The sequence below is a fragment of the Danio rerio genome, chromosome 23 (assembly GCF_052040795.2).
Source record: "Danio rerio strain M-AB ecotype USA chromosome 23, GRCz13ab, whole genome shotgun sequence".
NCBI classification, from domain to species: domain Eukaryota; kingdom Metazoa; phylum Chordata; class Actinopteri; order Cypriniformes; family Danionidae; genus Danio; species Danio rerio.
Genome location: NC_141043.1, coordinates 50,272,501 through 50,282,500, shown reverse-complemented (window position 1 = coordinate 50,282,500; position 10,000 = coordinate 50,272,501). Strand labels below are relative to the sequence as shown.

At 42.7% G+C, this 10,000-nt stretch overlaps 1 protein-coding gene across 4 annotated transcripts in view; it reads left to right on the top strand.

Moving 5' to 3' along the window:
• The first annotated feature begins 3,414 nt into the window (after nucleotides 1-3,414).
• Nucleotides 3,415-10,000, top strand: part of LOC101886244 (cyclin-dependent kinase-like 5) — a 33,470-nt gene continuing 26,884 nt past the window's right edge. For all 4 annotated transcript variants that reach the window (XM_087307939.1, XM_087307938.1, XM_087307937.1 and 1 more), the window contains exon 1: nucleotides 3,415-3,499. The gene's annotated coding sequence lies outside the window, so the exon portion shown is untranslated. The remainder of the gene's footprint in view (nucleotides 3,500-10,000) is intronic.

Here is a 10,000-nt window from a genome sequence, read left to right as displayed (position 1 = left end):
CGTTCTGGAGGATTTTGAGATATTGAGCTTTAAAGATTTTGCATTCCATACAGCACAGTGTGTGTGCAACATTAGTTTTTAAATAAAAAGTCTTAAAATGTACACAACTTATAAAAAACATCCCATAATATAAATAAGATGTCATTTAATAAGACCTTTTCCTGACACAGCCAATCAAAACGCTTCACTTATTTACCAGGCCTCGCTCACACACACATTGTCGGCCCTCCCTAAGCGAACTAAGCGGCTGCCCAGGGCCCCGCCGCCGCTCAGGGACCCGCACTACCCGCTAGAGGTGCGAGCCGCTTCCTTGCTGAAATCATCTTTCTTGGCATTCGTATACAGTACATATCCAGTACCGCCGCTCCCTATACACAGAGCACGCAGACTGTGTAGGGCACCAGCTCTGGCAGGGGCACCATCTCTATTGCTCAAAATTAATTATTAATATGTATTTAATAACTTTAACATAAGCTGAGTGTGAATAAAATATATTGATAAAGGAAAAGGAAAGGAATATGGAGAAAGACTGAGAATGGCCATGTGTAAACCAACAGACTGAAGCTTTCCCGACCCTAAGCTCAATAAAACTGCTGAACTCTAGCAGAACACTGCTCCTGCAGGACACGAGCATCTGACCGGCTTCTGTGTTTCATATGTTCATCTGTATATACGGTCTTATTCTGTGAGCAATGCATGTTCTTCATTGTTTGTTCTTAATTGTTTAGTTTTATTTATTTTGACTGTGTTTACAGCAATGTTGTAGCACCTTTTTGCCCAAAACAAATGTCCTCTCGGGGACCAGTAATGTTTGTCCTATCCTGTACCGTGTTGATGAATACATTTGAAAAATGCAGTTAATGCCGAACACAAAGAAACATGTGTGCAGCTGTTTTTCTGTGTGCGCCCCGGCCCACCCGTGTCTGCGACATGATTATAATGATGCGAGGAGCAGAAAAGACCACAGCAGCCTGCAGAGGAAACAAGAACACGATGAACGGCGCTCATCACTTTCAGGAACTTCCATCAATCTGGAAATCTTTATATTTTAAGTAAATTAGTGAAGCTAATGTTGAACTTCTCCACGATCTGCCTGACGTGTTGCTGTTTACCTTCTGTGTGTTTGCTTTGCTGCTGTGCGTTGTGCTTTCAACTATATCAGGACATGTTCTCTGACCTCGTAATGAATCCATCCGTCTGCCCCTCTGCCCCATGTTAATGCTAATGACACACACTCACTTATGATTAATATTATTATTATGATTAACTAATACTCATTATTAACTACTTCACACACACACTGCAGGATTATTTCACTGTGTCAGTAGTTTGTGCTGATTCAGTGCAGGTCTCTGTTTGTTTATGGTCTGTTCCTCTGCTTTTCTTGTTTCTGCTCTTCTCTCTGAGAGCTGACATGTTCATTTCTCTGTATCGCTGCAGTGACTGTAAAGTTTCTCCAGTCTTTACATCAGTAGATTGGTGTGTGTTTAATAAGCCGGTTGGACATTACTATATGAAATAACAGAACTGACTGATATTCTGCTGTTTCTGAGAGATCAGTAATGTGACATATGAAGTGTGTATATGATGTAATATAATGTGAACCATGTTTTATCGCAGAATTCCTTAATGTTGAATTTTGTCTGAATGTAAATAAACAGTTTTTGTCTAAAGTACAGTTATTAATTCTCTGAAAACACGAATGTCTTTGATTTATGCTGTCCGCAGGGCTCAGTTTCTGTTAAATCCACATGTTGGTAGTAGTTTAGACTCATTATGTAGGTGCTGGACTAGCCCGTTGTGTTGATGGTGTGCATGGGTTTTGATTCCTCATATGACTGGCTTTTTCTGTACTGTACATGCAGGGTTATTGCTGTGATTTGTCACAAGAGAAGATGAGGTGTCCTGATCCAGCACTGCTCCAGAGATACAGACACGGTGCTGCACTGAGGAGTGTCCATCTCTACAGGCAGACGGGCTTTACTCCTCTTTTGTAAATGTTTGGGTTTAGGAACACTTCTGCAGAACACATGTCCGTGTTTATATTAAATGTTATTTTATAAAATAAATATTTGAATGTTTAAGTGTAATTTTGAGTGTTTGCTTGCATATTTATATATAAATAAAGAAATACATGTTTAAACACGTGTGCGTGTGTGTGTGTGTGTGTGTGTGTGTGTGTGTGTGTGTGTGTGTGTGTGTGTTTGAGTAGCCTCTGTGATTTAAGCTCAATGTTATATTTATTTATACAATATTGGCATCATCATCATCATCACCTTCATCATCATCGAGGGGGTGTGTAGAGGAGGCAGGCGGGGTGTGGGGGGGACAGCAGCTGTTCATGGTCTGGATTTGGAAGTACAGGTGTTATCTGGCAGAGATGCTCTCGGTCTGTCTACTTCTTCAGCCTCTGATGTTAGCACCCTTCGTTGTGGTTTGATACTGATGACAGCAGTGATGTTGTCCCTATTGAGTGTGTTCAGTGTCTGCATGTGAGTGGTGTGGTCAGTGTCCCTGTCGCCCCTCAGCAGGTCACTGTAGGACACTGCACTGCACTGCACTGCACACATGAGCCTGTGAGGAGCTGCAGATGTAGATCCGCTGCGTTGACATTCACTGTAATGAGAGACGTGCTCATCTGCTGCTCACGCCTCATTCTGACGTGTGTTTGTGGCAGAGTGTGTGTGTGTGTGTGTGTGTGTGCACTTCTGAAAAATGGTGACACTGTTTTGGAAACGTGTGTAAGCTGGAAAACACTGTCATGTACAGTGTCACAGTGGGCAGCACGATCACCTCACAGCAAGAAGGTCTCTGGTTCAAGTCTCGGCTGGGTCAGTTGGTGTTTCTGTGTGGAGTTTGCATGTTCTCCCCGTGTTGGCGTGGGTTTCCTCCGTGTGCTCCGGTTTCCCCCACAGTCCAAACACATGCGCTATAGGGGAACTGATCAACTACACTGGCCGTAGTGTATGAGTGTGTGTGTGTGTGTGTGTGTGTGTGTGTGTGTGTGTGTGTGTGTGTGTGTGGGTGTTTCCCAGTGCTGGGTTGTGGCTGGAAGGGCATCCACTTTGTAAAACACATGCTGGAATAGTTTGTGGTTCATTCCGCTGTGGCGACCCCTGATAAATAAAGGGACCAAGCCAAAGGAAAATGAATTATTAATAATCATATGTTATATTATACCCTATAATTATTGCAGAGTACCAATATTTAGCATAAGAACAAAAGTGTTCTTCATGTGTGTGTGTGTGTGTGTGTGTGTGTTTTAATGTACTGAATTCAGACTGAGTTCACCCAAGTGTTATCAGCGGCTGATCTCTGATGCTGCTGCGCGCCACGCCCACATTCAGCGGCCGATCCTCTGATTAGCGGATGTCGGGGAGAGGGCGTGTCTATGCGCGACGTCATCAGCGGCTCGTCTGAAGCCAGAACTGTTGCTGATGAGAGTGTGTGTCGCTCCTCTGCTCTCTGATGGAGGAGATGCTGATCTGAACACACGACGGTGAGTATTCAGGTGTGTGTGTGTGTGTGTGTGTGTGTGTGTGTGTGTGTGTGAGTGTGTGTGTGTGTGTTCTTATGTGCGCGTTTCTATGTGCGTGTGTTTCTCTCTGTGTGTGTGCGTGCGCGTGTGTGTGTTTGACTCCCACGCGTTCACTGCGACGCGGAGCCGCAAGCCGAGCAGCATCAGCGCGTTATTGTGACTCACATCAGTCATATAAGGCTATAACTGTAGGTGTGTGTGTGTGTGTGTGTGTGTGTGTGTGTGTGTGTGTGTGTGTGTGTGTGTGTGTGTGTGTGTGTGTGTGTGTGTTGTGATCTCCGCGGGTCTCAGTTCGACATCAGATCAGTGTTTACATCCTCACGACGCGTTTCAGGCCGTTTCACACTCGGATCACCGTGAATCAGTTCCTGCAGTTTATTTACTCTCAGTCCTCTTCATCCTGTCGTGTTTCAGTCCTCTTCATCCTGACACACACACACACACACACACACACACACACACACTGCTGTCTGATTGTCATGATGACAGAATGTTGATATAAGGTAATATTAGCAGATATTATTGTTCATTATTCCCACATTTCCTGTATAATGTGGAGAAGTGCCGCTTGTCTGAAGAGATCTTCCATTAATAAATCAATATAATATGTAGATTAGTCACATTATAGTGAGAATATATCTCTAAAATATGATTATATTCACTTCATAACTTTACATATTGAGTCATGTTACACTTTCTGAAATTGTGAGTATATGCTGTTATTGTTTATAGTTAACTATTATTGTTACGCATTTAATGAATATATTATGTTTGATGTACTGCAAATATGAGTAGTTTAACCCATTTATCCTCACCTGAGACATTTACTGTTATATTAAATCATTCTATATTATATTATATTATATTACACTGTAACAAACTTACAGTTTACACCCTATTATACAGTATAAATAAATAATCAGAACTATATACCTATTCCAATTTATTCAGTTTCATCCTACAATGATGTCTAGCAGTGAACAAACATCACAATTCTTTTGATATACAAAACTTAATACAATAACACACACACACACACACACACACACACACACACACACACACACACACACACACACACACACACACACACACACACACAATATAAAGCATAGTATAGAATGTGTTGATCAGTGTAAGAGTGAGTGAGGTAGTCCAGTGTCGACAGTCCTCCTCCTGAGCCTCCTGAGGGATTTTCTTGGTGTTTTATTGTGTTTGTTTTATTTCTGAAGTGAAGCAGTCAGTGAACTGCAGATGGACTGGTGTTGTTCTGCGGTGAAGTCTGTGATTAATGATGATTAATGATGATTAATGATGATTATTAATGGTTTTTGGTGATCATTGGTGATTATTGATGATAATTGATGATTATTGATGATAATTGATGATTATTGATGATTTTTGCTAATTATTAGTGATTATTGGTGAATATTAGTGTTTAATGATGATTATTGGTGATTGTTTTGCTGATTAATGATGATTATTGGTGATTATTGGTGAATATTGGTGTTTAATGATGATTATTGGTGATTGTTTTGCTGATTAATGATGATTATTGGTAAATATTGGTGAATATTGGCGTTTAATGTTGATTAATGATGATTATTATTGGTGATTATTGATGATTATTGGTGATTATTGGTGTTTAATGATGATTATTGGTGATTGTTTTGCTGATTAATTATGATTATTGATGATTATTGGTGATTATTGGTGTTTAATGATGATTATTGATGATTGTTTTGCTGATTAATGATGATTATTGGTGATTATTGATGATTATTGGTGATTATTAGTGATTGGTTGTTTTCAGACTTCATGCCAAGTGCAGCAGATGTACAGTGAGTTAGAGGAGAGTGTCTAGGTTTATTCTCTGCTAAAACACCTTCCTCTGGCCTAGATTAATATGCGCACTATAAATACACAGTTCATTCCACTGTTCCAGCTTTCCGCCCCAAAAACAGCATTACTGAAGCAGCCAATGGCGTGAGTTTGGGGGCGTGGCCTTCTATTCCGCTGACCTATGGCAGGAAACCTTTCTGTGCTAATCAAGATTAGCATTGCTGTATTGTCGAATCAAAGGCATGCCATTTTAAACGCTGTCTGTGTGTTGATTTGCCTTTCTATCTAACCAACCAAACATGCTAAAACATGCTAGCAGCGCTCTTAAACATGCTAGAATCATGCTTCAACATATTAACATGATTTTGATAATGTTTTAACATCATGAAACATGTTAGAGACATTCTAGAAATCTGCTAGCGACACTCTAAAACATGCTAGCAATGTGTTAACATATTAAAGCTTTAGCTGTTCTCTTAAACATGCTAAAAACATGGAAATAGCGTGCTTAAACATGTGCAGTGTGCAATGTGTGAAATCATTCAGTCTATTTCTGTTTGTCTGTCTAAGCTTAAAGCACTAATCTACAACAGAAATAGGTGTAAGCATCATGCTAAAACATGCTAGCATTGTGACAAACATGGCTGCAATGTTCCAGTGTTCCAATGTTAAAACATGTTAAGGAAATGGTGAAATGGTGAAACGTGAGAAACTCATTGAAATGCTCTCAACACGTTCAAAGATGCTAGCAAAGTTAGGGTAGGTGTCAGTTTGAGAATGTTAGCTGTGTGTAGTGCTGTGGGTTTTGCTTATCTCTGTTCTTCATATGTGTTGAGCTGCTTCTTCAGCACAGCAGAGCTGAGGTTAAGTAAATGTCTATAATTAAACCATGCTAAATATTTGAAAGTGCTACAACATATTACAGCATGCTAACACTTCTAACTTAAAATGCTTCAAGCTTTGCGCTCCGGCTGCTCCTCAGTTTGTTTTGCGGAGTTATTTGAGCTGTGTTTCAGCATCATGTGTGATTAGCGAGCGGTCTGTGTGTACAAGCCGGACAGGAGAGTGTGTGCAGCCGCACGCTAGCTATGAGTGAAACTTAAACAGTCACTTAACTGATCCACTTTACAGTCCGCATCAACCAGAAGCAGCGGCCGTTATATGTTCATATTGTGCCGCAGTTCCTGGAGAAACGAGATATTAAACTAGTAAACAGTGGGCGTGGCTTGATTTTTCTACTGTGAGCTGATTGGATGCAGTAAAGTAGGAGTTTCATTCAGAAAGATGGGGGAACCCAACCTAACAGACTCCTCCTCCTCCTCACCATTTCTGTTTGTTGTCATAGCAACTGACAGCTGAAGGGGCGTGGTTAAGTGTGTTAGCCCCACCCACTACCTCAGACAGACCTAATGAGCTGCAGAGATGAACTGATCAGCACAGAGCGGCACTGTGAGCCAACAGCACCAGTACGGTTAGCCATGATTTAGTGTGGACTTTACGTCCTCATACCAGCCGTGACCATCAATAATAAAGGTGTTCTGGTGTGTGTTCACCTTCAGGAAGGGCTCTAGGTGCTCATTGTCCTGGTGTGTGTGTGTGTGTGTGTGTGTGTGTGTGTGTGTGTGTGTGTGTGTGTGTGTGTGTGTGTGTGTGTGTGTGTGTGTTTCTCCGTGTCCTCCTTTACGTGTGCTCATTCTGCGTCACTGGGGACTGAACCCAGAAACACACACACACACACACACACACACACACACACACACACACACACACACACACACACACACACACACACACTATAGACATGTTTCAAGGCGTCTGATTTGCTGTAGATCTGCTGTAGTCCTGCGTCTCGATGAGGTGTGTGTGTGTGTGTGTGTGTGTGTGTGTGTGTGTTTGCGTGTTGGAAATGGCCTGATTTCCTGCAGCCGGTTCGTGGCTGACATTTGTAGGCTGACGGCTGTATTTTTAGCTCTTTTCACAGCATTGGATTGAGCCGGAGTGCAGAGCTCATGTGCAGTCACATTCACTGCTTCAGCGTCCGTGTGTGTGAGTGTGTGTGTGTGTGTGTGTGTGTTCTGAGTTTCTCTTTCAGACTGACCTCAGATCTGACTCTAACAGACTGACCTCCCAGACAGCATGTGAATGTGGGCCACTTTAGGCAGTTCTGCAGCACTGCTGCTCTTCCTTTGGCCCAGACTCAATGAATGAGCCTGAAGTGGTCCACCTGTGCAATGGCAGAGTGGGCCAAAGACTCAAATCCATTTATGGGCCATTTAAGGCAAAGATTTGGCCCTTATGGCAGAATGTAATCTGAATGTGAGTCTAATGTGGCCCATGTGGAAAATCATCAATTTGGCCCAAAAGATGGAGGACAAGCGTGAGGCACAGTTGGAAAAAAATGTGGCCTAGTCGTTTAAGGGGAATCTGGGTCTAAACCTAAAGTGGCTCACACGTGTAAGTGCAAATGTGGCCCAGTTATCTTAAGACATGTGTGGGCCACTTTTGGCAAATCTTTGGCACAGTTAGCTCTGGCTATTGCGGCTGTGAGCCTAAAACGGCCCAGAGAAAATATGGCAAACGTGGCCCAGTTATCTTAAAATATATGTGGAGCACATAGACTGAAGTCTCCATCATGGAGAACAGTGTTTGCTTTAGTTGGGCTCACAGTCCTGAAACTCTTTATATAAATGTTCTTTCGGGCTGCTGTAACTTTGAAGAACTTTGCTTGAAAAGTTTATTCAATACCGCAAACAAGCCAAGAAAAACAAAACACAAAATAAAGAATAAACTGAAGTGAGGCACCAGCTGTGATGAAGTAATATACTTCTCTGGTGTTCACCAATGTTCAGTCCATTATTAGCAGTACCGTAATAACGGTGTAATAATAAAGGTGTTGGCCAGATCTGGGCCAGAATAAAAGCAGAACAGGGTCAGTTCTGGTTCATTTGGTTGAATTCTGGCTGATATGTGGCATTGCTTTGGCTTTGTGGCCCAGATCCATCATTCCATTCAGTATGTGGTCCAGATCTAAGTGTCTGGTGTGGGCCAGATTTGAGCCACATGAATTTTGCTAGCTGGGCTAAGATCTGACTCTGACAGACTGACCTCAGATCTGACTCTGACAGACTGACCTCAGATCTGACTCTGACAGACTGACCTCAGATCTGACTCTGACCTCCAGCTCTTCAACTGTTTTTTTGGCACTGAACACATTTTTAGGCTTTGAGATCTTAATAAAGGTCTTGATAAATGATCATATTGACATGTTTAGCTGATATTTATTGATGATTTCAGACGCTTCAGATTTAGATCATAATTTAATCCATTTAAATGTAAATGATGATATTTCTACAGTCTTCTGTAGTGCTTTCATAAACCCTCAAATACTGAATTAATGCTGTCAAACACTTTATTTTTTATTTGTTTGATTTACATATGAAGAGTGGTGTGTGTGTGTGTGTGTGTGTGTGTGTGTGTGTGTGTGTGTGTGTGTGTGTGTGTGTGTGTGTGTGTGTGTGTGTGTGTGTGTGTGTGTGTGTGTGTGTGTGTGTGTGTGTGTGTGTGTGTGTGTGTGTGTGTGTGTGTCAGATTCTCTCTGCTGGTGTTTGGGTCTGAAGTGATGACGTGCTCCAGTCTGTGCCAGACCAAACATAAAGACATCCATCTGTCACGCTTACACACACACACGCCACACATGCGCACACACACACACACCACAAACACACACTTGCAGGAAATTCACTTCACATCTAGAGTCATAGAGCGCTGAAAGGAATAAACTGCAGTAGAGGAGTGTGTGTGTATCAGAACACCCAGAACAGAACATCACACACCTCCATTTCTACACACTGACCTGTCCAGCTCCATCAGGGCTGTCGGATATGTCCAGCAGTGTTGGCTTAATAGTGCAGTGAGTGTTGTCCTGGCCTGAATGAGGCGTTGTCTCTCTGGTTTCGGGTTCGGTTTTGCATCTCCACAGGTTATACCACTGCTCCAGTGTCCTCCATCAGGGCTGCATCCGGGGATCAGCGTCCAGCTAATCCCAGCAGCAGTGTAGATGAACATCAGGAATAGAGTAAAATATCCAAATCAGTATCTGAGAACCTTCCAGCACATGCACAGCAGGAGCGCAGTGTAGAGAGCTGGAGTGCTGGAGTCAAATCAACACTGCTTGAGTTCAGTTGAGTGTAGATGTCAGTGTTGACGGATGATCTGCAGAAGAGCGTCTCCAGCCACAGTGATCAGCAGAGCAGTCTTTATTCTAGTTTAACACTGACAGAGTGTGTCTGCCTCCTGAACTGTGCGCTGAAAACGGTCCACTGCCTCAGTTCTGATATTCTAGGAATAATCCGTTGTCCAGAATGGACTGAGTGTATGCTGTCGTGGCTGTCGTGCAGTCCTCTAGCCTGCCAGCACCTTGAGCACAGTGACTCTCTGGATGCTGAGGGGCACACAGGGAGGCAGGAGTTCCAGTCATCTTCAACACTACAGCAGACACTACAGTAGACTTCAGTAGAGATCTTCTACCAGTCTGATGGGTTTTACTTGACTTGTTCGACTTTTAGCGGCTGGCAGAGGTCCGCCATCAGCTGGGATATGAGCAGGTTCCCTGAGTCAGGC